Source organism: Diabrotica virgifera, chromosome 6, assembly GCF_917563875.1.
Source record: "Diabrotica virgifera virgifera chromosome 6, PGI_DIABVI_V3a".
NCBI classification, from domain to species: Eukaryota; Metazoa; Arthropoda; class Insecta; order Coleoptera; family Chrysomelidae; genus Diabrotica; species Diabrotica virgifera.
This window is the reverse complement of record NC_065448.1, coordinates 228,306,665-228,319,097: the sequence shown is the minus strand read 5'-3', so window position 1 is coordinate 228,319,097 and position 12,433 is coordinate 228,306,665. Positions and strand designations below refer to the sequence as shown.

General features: G+C 31.4%; 1 protein-coding gene across 1 annotated transcript in view; it reads left to right on the top strand.

The window, feature by feature from the left end:
- LOC126886765 (C-type lectin domain family 4 member G-like) overlaps positions 1 to 11,953 on the top strand; it is a 304,748-nt gene extending 292,795 nt beyond the window's left edge. Inside the window, exon 5 of the mRNA XM_050653789.1 lies at positions 11,936 to 11,953. The gene's annotated coding sequence lies outside the window, so the exon portion shown is untranslated. The remainder of the gene's footprint in view (positions 1 to 11,935) is intronic.
- Positions 11,954 to 12,433: the final 480 nt, after the last annotated feature.

The following is a 12,433-nucleotide window of genomic DNA, read 5'->3' as shown; positions in this document are numbered from 1 at the left end:
GAACATTTATACTATTGACATAACTGAAAAAAAAATGACAAGAAGTAATTTTAAACAGTGTAAAATTATTTTGCAAAAACACGTCGATTTTTTTCTTACTTATAAACAATTAGAATGACTTTTTAACCGTTACCCGTAGAAAAATTATTTTTTCATATTTGGAAAGACTGAATTTTTATACACATTTAGAAAAAAAAACAATTGTCCTAGGACAATTAGGGACGAAGTTAGCCCCCTTTTTTTAATTCGCATGTTTTTGCAAAATAATTTTGCAATATTTAGAATTATTTCTTGTCATTTTTTTTAATCAAATTAATAGTATAAATCTTCTTTTTTCATAAACTATCCAAAGTATTACTGTAACTTCATCATTTTCTGACTTATAGCGTGCAAAAACATTAATTTGGGATAAACAAATTAAATACCTTTTAAACTATTTTACCAATTGCTTTGAAATTTAGGGTATGATTTAAGCACCAGGACTCTCAGCATTCCGTGTAACAAGAACGTTCTAAGTTAATTTTTACATAAGTTATGAATATTTATAAAAACTCAAAATTTATGATTTATTTTGCAATTTTCTAAGCAACCAGTAAGGATAGACATATTCGGCGAACGCCATCTTGAAGTTTTTTCTACGATTTATGAGTTTCTCACTCTCAAATTTGTTTAAAATACTTAACTTTTTGGTTATAGACGAAAAAAGTGAAAATTTACCATTTTTCGATTTTCATTTGTTTATAACTATGTTTATCATCAAAATCGGCTACAGGAAACATATAGGTTATTAATTTAGATGTCCATACTACTCAAAAAATTTGGTTTCGGCCTGGAGGGGGTTGTGTCACCAACATGATATTTTTGTTCCTTATTTCTCTGAACTATAGATTAAAAACTTAGTTTTTGTTAAATAATAATATTTCTAACAAACTAACAAACTAACCAGAGTATTATGCAGCTGCTGCATTTTCGTTTTGCAAAGAAATTGAGAATGTTTATACATTAATAATATTTCTGTTCATGGCCAATGCTTTTTCACTCTTGCTCCTTTTACTAAATTTCTAGTAATTTCTAGTAATTTAGTAATTCTAGTAATCCTACCTTTTATTATATGATTAAAGGATTATCAATCTGGTATTAACATCCATATTATAGGAAATAATCATTACATCTGCCATCAGATATACATATCATAGTTTTGAATGAGTACATTCATAAATAAATCTAGTAATCTCATGTACGCTGCTAATAAATTTGTTGCAGAAGTCTACACAAACCACAAATATCTTCTTAAATACCTAAAAACAATACTGGCAAAATAAATCCCACATTGCCTCTGAAATCCAAAACGGTTTAATGCCGGATAATATTTCCAAATGATTAAAACACAAAAACAAATGAAAATGAGTAAACCGTTTAAATACAGACTGTCACCAGAATATATTTCGGGATTTAAAATAAAAACTTCACTGGGCTGTGTTTTTAGAAATATTAGATTACACAATGACGCTACATCGAAAGCATTACGTTCAAGGCTTCAGGATTTATTTCATACGGATGATACTGACATCTGCAACAAACTGCACGGAATTTTTAACCACATATTTTTGTAGTGCTAGCCGAGATGGGTGACAGAAAGAGGTGGACAGTCGACATTCGGCGTGAAATGATATAAACACACAATAGTAAATATACTCAACGGCAAAATTAACCGCCCACCTTGTATTTCTTTAATTTTCAGGAATTATGAATATTAGACCACGTTTTATCAAAGATAGGTGAGTTAAAACTACCTTTGAGAAAAAAAAAACAATAAATTTTTTTAAAATCAAGTCGTTTATCAAGTGATGCTTAGCCAAAATCCAATGTTTAAGGTGATACAGTAGCAATCAACAGGTAGCCAAAGCGCGTCTCAAGATTGCGGCTGTAATTTTGAATATTTTTTCGAGATATTTGGCACACGTATTCGTAATATAATAAAGAATGGCGGTACAGAGTCCAATTTGAAAAATATATTAATATGTGGAAATTACTCTGTAATTAAATACAATATTAAAAAAACGAGCCTGTACCGCCATTAAGAAGAACAAAAAATACACTTTCTTCAAATAAACTTTTTTATCCGATGCCTAGATTTTGTGTCATTTTGGAACTACTATTGAAATGAAAATTTCTAGTAGTTCCAAAATGACACAAAATCTAGGCATCGGATAAAAAAGTTTATTTAAAGAAAGTGTATTTTTTTGTTCTTCTTAATGGCGGTACAGCCTCGTTTTTTAATATTGTATTTAATTACAGAGTAATTTCCACATATTAATATATTTTTCAAATTGGGCTCTGTAACGCCATTCTTTATTATATTACGAATATGTGTGCCAAATATCTCGAAAAAATATTCTAAATTACAGCCGCAATCTTGGAACGCGTTTTCGCTACCTGTTGATCGCTAATGTTTCCTCTTAAAAATCTTCGAAGCCATTGTGCCCCTCTTCTACCACAGGCGTCTTGAGCTCTCCAAAGGATGTAGGGGCTGAAATGCGGTAGGGTTGCTAGCAGACGATTTTGGGAGACGAATGCCTCTCGTCCATTTCAGGATGTTCATACAATCGCATACTAGGTTTGGACCAAAACCACCAAAAAAACAGTTTTTTGGATTTTTGAAGGTGGCGAACCTGAAATACGGTAAAATCTGAAAAAAATGAAGAATATAGTGTTTGACAAAATACACAGAATAGAAAAAAATTAGACCTCCAGACACCCCCAAAAAAAAATTATACGCTTTTTTCCAAAAAAATAATTAAAAATTTTTTTGAGGTTATGTACACTCAACCTACGGATCTATAAAAAATAGACATGTTTTATAAAAGGCTCAACTATGCCTATGAATTTTTTGAAATTTTAAAATTGATTGCATGCTATCTAAAAAAAAATAAAAACGAAAGTTTTTGAAGGTGGGGGAAAGGGGAAAGGGTGGTGGGTTAAAATTACACTAAAGCTTATTATTTTACCACAAAGAACTTAAAAAAATTAAAAACTTTAAATTCTGAGAGTAAGGAAGGTACTTTTAATTTATTTATCCCGTCCATAAGTGGAAAGTTTGATGCGCCACTGTCGACGCATGTGCCACTAAAAAGTGACGGCACAGTGTTAATACGTTTTCTATTAGGTTCTACCATTTTAAATAATAGGGTCTCATCGTGCCTAAAATGATAAGCAAATTTCACCTATACCGGCTCCTAGTCTATTGTTTGATTAATCTTATTCAACCTAACGAACAAGAATAATCTGGTTATCAGTTTTTTGCTTTTTAACTATTTTGAATGTATCATACTTTCTTATTTCGTGTTATGGAACAAAAACGCTGGACGGAAGGGCCGCCCGAGAACTTTATCGTACCGGTATATTATCGTTATGGTACTAGATACTGGCATTCTATAAAAATAAAAAAGTTACTCGTTATTTTGATATTTTAGAAACATCTTGTGTACTTGAAAGTATTTTATGGTTCTACGCATCATTAATTCCTGCATTTGAGAAAATGTTCAATGCCATATTTCGGGGACACACTATAGATGTATAGATTATAGCATAAATCAATAGAATATTATAGTCATACAATATTTACATTTCATTCTATTTCGATTACGCCAGTCAATGAGCGAGATTAAGAACAAGATATTACCTCCGAATTCTATCCTAGTGCATGGATTTTAATCAAATTTTGGGAGTAGCCCAATCTCCTAATTCAAAGTCTATCCTATATACTATGGCGCTTTTATCATGGGGGCGGTTCCCACCACTTCTCAGGGGTGAAATATTTTTATTTTCGAATTACATGGAGAAAAAGGAAGATTTTCAAGAAAATTTAAAAATGCATTCTATATTTTGATCACATTTTTTAGAAAAACCATTCATTTTAAACCCGTTCAACTTTTTGAAAGTAGAATAACACTATATTAAAAGGTATTGCAAAAGAAAAACAATGCATTTAAATTATTGTGGATGGGGCGTTGAATGTATATACTTCTCATTTTTCTTAAAGTACATTAGTCATATATTTTTTTGCACCATATCTTGCTTAGTTTGTAAGTAACCGACATTTAACGGTGCTCGTTTTAAAGGCCTTTTCAAACACTACAAAAGGTGCTGGTAGCATTATACACCTTAAACCTACCGTTCCTCTGTTATTTCAAGTTGAATACATCAATTTGTGCATGCACCAAAAAACAAACTATTTTCACCTACCATAACTATTTTTATATTATAAATAGAACATTTACGAAAGAACGAATCTCTTTATTATTTACAATCTAAAAAATGTTTTATATAGTGTTTTTAGTTCGATGCATAGTTTTTAAGGATTCACAAAAATCCGTCCGAAAAGGTGTCATTTTTCAATGAAAATAGCCAATTTTTAACTACGCAAGACTCAAAAAGTATTGAGTTCTCAAACAAAGTATAGACCAGTTTTTGCTTAGAAATAGGTTCTTTAGCCACTTCCGTGCTTATTTTGACCAACAAATTTTCCACCCCCTTGAAGAAGTGGGAACCGCCCCAAGATAAAAGCGCCATAGTATATAGGGTAGAATTTGTTTCTTGGGCTATTCCGTACTTACTCTGAAAATATCAAGTTACATCAATGTAGGAGCCAAATTCCCTCATTGACTGCCCTACAATAATGCTCTGCTATAATCGCGTGAGAGAGGACACACATAAGATTATGGCAAAATTTCTATTTACCGTAACTTTTCGACTTTTTGAGCTACAGCAACGAATTTTATGTCATTGGAAAGATAATTTTGCATTCTTTCAAAATATATTAAAATATAGAGAGCGTATCTAAAAAATAAGATTTTTTCTTCATTTCCGGTTCAACCGGAAGCTATATTTTTGGTAAAATTTATTGTGATAATAGATAATAAAGTACTATATATGTCAGCAAAATTTAAAATTTTAGCTTTTATTAAGAAGGAAGTTACGGGCACTCGAATATTTTTTTATAAAAAAATCATAACTTCCCTCCTATGGGGAGATAAGAAATCTGACTATTGTCAGTCAATTTGCCGATAGGATATCAAAAATATATCAAAAAATAAAGAAATTCCTTGGAGCCAGTTTTGAGAAAATCCAGTTCAAATTTATGTCAAATTTTGACCCCTCAAAATATAGGCAACCCGTAACTTTTTCTGAGAAACGATAATATTCTTCTTATAGCCCCATATTTAGGCTACATAACGACTTTTTCAAATTAAACTTATCTTAAACAAGTTTTTAGATAGGTAGGGAAATGTGTCGGGTGGGCGGTCGGCCATGTTGGCCGCCATTTTGAATTTAGAAATGTCAAATTCGGTATTTTTACTTACCTACCGATGGGCTAACTTTGAGTTGAATTTCATTCATTTCGGTCAAAATTTGCAAAAATGGGCCCTAAATAACCCCCCTATTTCGGCCCCCCTTTAAGAGGTTTTTTTAAAAGCTTAGTTTCTCGACAAAATTCTCTTAAGCTTACTCATACCGTATTTCATCGAAATCGGTCCAGTAGTTTTTGCTGGGCGGTGGCGACATACGTACGTACGTACATACGTACGAACATACTTCCGACATGTTTTTTTTATTTGCTTTTTAGACTCAGGGGGACTCAAAACGTCGAATAAAAGTGAAATCTGAAAAATTTGTTTTTGCACGATCCTATAACTTTATCTATTATATTATACTACGTATTATAGTACGATAAAGTAAAAATATGTTTAAGAGCGTAGGCGCAAAATTTCAGACCAATACTTTTTAAATGAATTCAGTTTTTTCGAATCTTGAGAAAACTAATAAATATTTTTAAAACATTTAAACGGATAATTAAATATTACAGTATTACCGAGGGTCGAAAGTCCTTGAAATACACAAAAAGGTTCTTTTAACCCATTTATGCCCACAACTATTTTTGTCAAATATATCAATGATTTTCTCAAGAATGTAATAAAATACCCTAAAATGCATTGAAAAATTACTAAAAAATTTTTTCAAAAAATAATTACTTTTATGCAATAACATTTTATTTTACTTTATTTTTAAAACAATGAAGCACGCATAGATTAATTATATTACGTAAGTCTTAAAATAGTCTGTGTGATAATTTTTGAAGAATTTATTGTGGAGTGGAATTTCACACAGTCTCGCATGCTTTTGTAGTTTTATTTGAACATACACGAAATCTGCTTCTTTGAGCACCAGTAATAATTAGATGCTGTGTTGATGGGGATGGAGCAGAAATTATTGCTATATTTTGAGGTGCAGTAGAACGGAAAGAACGACTTTTATTAGTTAGATAATAATATACGAATTATATTATAGGTTTTAAATTCTAAGTTTTCATTTTTATATCCAAACTGTCGTGCTAGTGTCCAAGCATTAGTTACACAAACATCCAGCACCCATATCCATATTGGAAAGTACCAAGCAAGCAAGCAAGCAAGCAATTTGATTTAACCCGACCTGTGGGATTTGTTCACCCTCTCGAAGGAGTACATTCGGGTGTAACAAGTCCATTGGAAAGTACCATTTTTTCCACGCATTTTTATACTGTAGTTCGAAATGCTGTTGTCCATTAAGTCGACTCCGCCCATAAATTTGTTGTATTGCGAAATTACAAATGGTTGATCTATTTGAATTTTTAGTTTTTCTTTTGGTGAATATCCGCTTGCTTTTTGGATTGGTTCCGTTCCATGCTCATTAGATAACATGTCTATACAACAATTGCCGACTTATACCGTATGTACCAATAAAAATAGTCGATTTTTTTTGGTCCAGAAGGCATCAAAACATTATTGTTGTGAAAATCTGACCTAAGCCATTTATCCCAAACATCGAGAGATTTATCATCCGATCTAGTCTCACTATTTTCAAACTATTTTCTCCAAACTTTCTGCAGTAGATAATGGTTTTTTACGAAAAAACATTTTCTCATTATATGTCATGTGCCCAACGGGTCGTTAGCGACCCATCAAAATATAAAATTATATTTATGACATATTATATCAAATTATTTTCATACTAGTAATATTATAATGTGTTAATACAACTTACGTTTATCTATATAAAATGAATTTAAATAATAAAATTATTTATTTAAATGTACTTACACACTTTTTAATGAAGCCATACTGCGAACCTTATTCAAGTTCCATTTTGATGTACACTCTACGAACACTACGAGCGAAATAAAGGGTTTTGCACTAAATAAATTGCTTACTTGCATAGTCAGGAATGAATTTGTAAACCAACAGCGAATGGTAAATTCGACAAATTTGCTTGGAACAAATTTTTGCCAGTTGGGTCGTTAACAACCCGTTGGGCATAAATGGGTTAAATGAGAAATTTAAAATTAAACATCAAACTAAATATTCTTTTTTTCAGGCCTCTAACTCATTAAAATAAGCATTATAGAGGTTTTCAGGGACTTTCGGCCCTCGGTAGTAACCTAGTCTTTCATTCTACGTTTAAATTTTTCAAAAATGCTTATTAGTTTGCTTAGGATTCTAAAAAAATGAATGCATTTAAAAAACATTGGCCCAAAATTTTGTGTCTACGCTCTTAAATAAATATTTAAAAATGTCTAAAATTTGTAAACTATTTTATTTATAACTGCTGCTACTATTTAAATAATTAATTATTATCATTTCATATCAAAATAAAAAAAAATCCAGCAGCATTTTATACTGATTCTCTCAGATAAACTACGCCCGAACAAGTCATAAAGTCAGTACACCTGACGGAAGGTTAACACGTTGACGGACAGAACGCCTATAGACGTCTAATTTCCATTGATGTAATGTGACACAACGTCTATAGACGACATTTTTAAAATATCGTATTTTGACAAAAAATCGGTGTCAAAAAATGTCACATTGCATCTACAGATGCATATTAAATGTGACGAGATGTCCATGGTTGCCGTCCACATGTTTATTAAAAATGTTAAAAAACTTATTGTTTTCATAAACTATAAGCGCTAAAAGAAATTCAGCAATGTTCCTATTATTCTACATTGCAAAATACATATATTGTCACAACACTTGCTTATACATCCGACGCACTGTCCGTCAACGTGTTAATAAGAAAAAATCTAGCTAGCGTAATTTTTCAGAAGAGTGTAAGGCACTAAAAGATACTGTAAACAGAGAAATAAAGACGTCACAGTTTAGTGCCTGTACAGTTAACAAAGTACTAACCTCAGGGCTGCTTTATCCATTAGGAAATATAGGCAGTTGCCTAGGGCGGCAAATTGTGAGAGGGCGGCAAAAATACTGTACAAAAAATATTTGTATATAAAAATTAAAATCGAATGTATATAATATGTTCATCCATCAATAAAATAGAAGTGGGCATTCATTTCTAAATAGAATAAAACAAATTGCATTCATAACAAAAATAAAACAAACTGTTATCTTAACACTATTCGTTCAAAAAGGACGGAAGTCATAAATTTAGTGATTATTAGGTCGCCGGCACCTGGGCAAAGGCGGTGGGCCATTGAACACTTTAATATTGCATATTTTTTAGAAACTAAAGATTTGACTTTTCTACAGTAGGACATCGAGTTAGAGTTGGGATTTTCAAACTGTATTATTACAAGTAGATAAGATTCATGTCGTCGCACAGATATACTCCAGGGAAATAAGCAAGAAATAGACCATGTTCGGGACAGTGCAATATCGAGGTAGCTGACTACTTTTTTAGTTATTGTTGACTGTTGACCTATGGGATGAAAACCTACATGTTTCCTGCCTAGATTTCGCGTCCGTTTTTTAATTAGTAACAATTTAGTGGAATCAATGCGATTTTTTTACATTTTTTGCACTCAATTATTATAATAGTTGATATAAAATTACAAAATTTAGTTTTTTAGAGCATTGAAAAACCTTCAAAATGACGATTTTTGAATTCAAAAAGTTAATTTGTTGCTTCGTATACTGCAAAATAACTGAAAATCGTTATTTATTAATAACTTTTACTAAAACTAACTTCGAACTGTAGTGTTTCACTCAAAGTTGGGTATTGGGATACATAACAAACCCTCAAAATTTGAGACCGATCCATTAATCAGTTTAAAAGTTATTCTATTTGTTTATCACAAAGACCTTTGTTTTGCAATATAAAATTACAGAAAATATTGCAGATAGGACAATTCTGCGTATGCCAAATGAAAGTAGAAAAGTGATACTATCAAAATGTTTTAATCATCATTGTATCAAACCATGTTTTAATATACAATTGCATTTCGTCTTGTGGCCCGGGGGTGGGGAGGCACAACGGCATACTTTATTCAGATGGACTTATCCAAGTTTTTTATGTATTTTGTCCCGTAGAACACGAATTTTTTGGTTCACAGTTGATCCGGATGTCGATAAGGTTATTATAAACAAAGAACTTGAGGAATTACATAACAGCGATTCTTAGCAAAATAACCTTTTTTCTATTCTTTTGGGTCATTCTAAGCAAAACATGTTGTTACAAGTTTTTTCGTAGGATGTATAGTTTTCGAGATAAACGCGGTTAAACTTTCAAAATATCGAAAAATTGCAATTTTTGAACCCGAATAACTTTTGATTAAAAAATAAAATAGCGATTCTGTTTACCGCATTCAAAAGTTAATGTCAAATTATACCGGTTTTGATTATTTGCATTGCTAAAAATTATTTTTTTTATTGATTAAAAGCTATAAACACATACTTAGTGCTTGAGTAATATTTTCAATGCATCTCTCATTTAAAATCGATCGAGTAGGCGCGGCTACAAACAGGCAATTTCTACGTATAATGCATAACGTATGTATTGGGCACAGTTCAAAACGCTCAAACATACTTATTATAGTAATATGTAACATTACGCCTGATGTAAAATAAAGAATATTTTTAACACATTTCCAAACATTATTTGAAGAACCTAATATTCCTATTAACCCGGCATTGGTCGCTAGGTAGATTGTTACGCGAGTGGTCGCGCGTGAGATTTTCTCTCACATATCCAAATTTTGCCTTTTTTACAAAATAAAATTTTTAAAACAGCTTTTAAACTTTTTTTATTAACTAATAATAAGAAAAAAATAATATAACATAATATAGATAATAATATAATAAAATAAAAAGAAATAATCGGAATTAAACAAATATTAATCAATCTCCGTATCTTGATAATTTACGGCACAGCACACAAATATAACAAGAATGCTCTGGAAAAATTTATTGATGACAATAATTACAATTTTTTTTACACTATTTCAGGTTTTAAGTGCCAAAATAAAATTAATTTTTATGTACAGTTCCTAACGCGGGTGGTCGCTTAATGAGAGAATGTCTCACTTGAAGCGCGCTGACTCAACAATTGGGTGATATTAGGTCAACTGAGTCACGATCTAAGCTGACTAGTCTATTAGATTGTCGAGGGAGGATAGTTAGGAGACTAGAAGGAACTACAGAGCGTATAATTTCCCAGAAAAAAAAGTCTGTGCAATTTTCTGAAACCGTGAGAGAAAATCTCATATAGCGACCACTGGCGGGTTAAAATAAAAAATTCTGCTCGGATTTTTTTTTTCGCAAAAATGGTACATGCTTGAAGGGCGGCTACTAGAGAATTGCCTAGGGCGTCATTTGACCTAAATGCAGCCCTGACTAACCTCTAAAATGACTAATTAGGAAGAAGATAAAATGTATAATATACCAAATAGTACTGAAATTTAGTTTACCATTGTTTTTATTGATTGATTTATATATTGATAATAGATAAATAAATATTTTCTACTCCGTAGAAATGTTTAAAAACACTCGTTAAACTTGTTGTGACAAACTAAAAACATTCAAATTGATGCTGCTCTTTTTAGAGAAATCCACTCGAAATCTTTCGCAGTCGTTTAACAGTTAAAGTAAACTTTATTGTATGACACGACTTGACGGCAAATAGTTCCTCTATTTTATTCCCTCCTCGTTTTATTCCACTCCATTTTATTTCCATTTTAAAGTGACTACAGTCTGTATACATGTAGGAATGGAAAGTCATCGAATGACGAGCAAAAAGTAGGAGCTTTTAAACGTCGCTGCATTTTTATTGACGGATGTTGGTAAATGTTTGTGGTTAGGTCTTTTACGGACTTTTGTAAGTTAAGTACTGGTCGTTGAGGTCAAGTTATTGGAAATCTTACAGTAGGTTAAGTATTTTGATGGGTTTTTTGTATTTTAAAAGAGTATTTTAAACTTTTGGGGAATATCTTACTTAAGAGGATCGGTACGTATTTTCGGCTGCAATGCTATTCAAATGGGGATTCATTTTTTTCGAATCCTAAGAAAACTAATAAGTATTTTTGAAAAATTTAAACGAAGAATGAAAGATTACATTATTATCGAGGGCCGAAAGTCCCTGAGAACTTGTATAATGTTTATTTTAATAAGTTACAGGGGTGAAAATCTAAGAGAAAATTTAGTGTGATTTTAATTTCAAATATCTCATTCAAAATAACCTTTTTATTTATTCTAAGGGACTTCCTGCCCTCGGTAATAATTTAGTCTTTCATTCTGCGTTTAAATTTTTTAAAAATATTTATTGGTTTTTTCAGGATTCGAACAGAATGAACACAATGCCGTGGTAATATTTTCCAAATCTATCTTTGTCTTACAACGCACTCAGCCGAATATAATATTGTCAGCATATATTGTCAGTCAGACACTGGCAATCAGTGACAATTTTAAATATTTGACATTGCATCGGGAATATTTTGAGTTATTGATTAAATATTATTGATATATACGCTCTGAGCTTCGCTGGTGGCGCTCCTAGCGGATTACTAATTCAACTTTCACCGGTAATTTTTAAATGTATTATTTAATTGTTAGCGCTTAATATTTACAAAGCAAAAAAGTAATTAAGGTGATACAGTAGCGATCAACAGGTAGCCAAAACGCGTTCCAAGATTGCGGCTGTAATTTTGAATATTTTTTAGAGATATTTGGCACACTTATTCGTAATATAATAAAGAATGGCGGTACAGAGCCCAATTTGAAAAATATATTAATATGTGGAAATTACTCTGTAATTAAATACAATATTAAAAAAACGAGCCTGTACCGCCATTAAGAAGAACAAAAAAATACACTTTCTTCAAATAAACTTTTTTATCCGATGTCTTGATTTTGTGTCATTTTGGAACTACTAATGAAATAAAAAAATTTATTAGTTCCAAAATGACACAAAATCTAGGCATCGGATTAAAAAGTTTATTTGAAGAAAGTGTATTTTTTTGTTCTTTTAAATGGCGGTACAGGCTCGTTTTTTTAATATTGTATTTAATTACAGAGTAAGTTCCACATATTAATATATTTTTCAAATTGGGCTCTGTACCGCCATTCTTTATTATATTACGAATACGTGTGCCAAATATCTCGAAAAA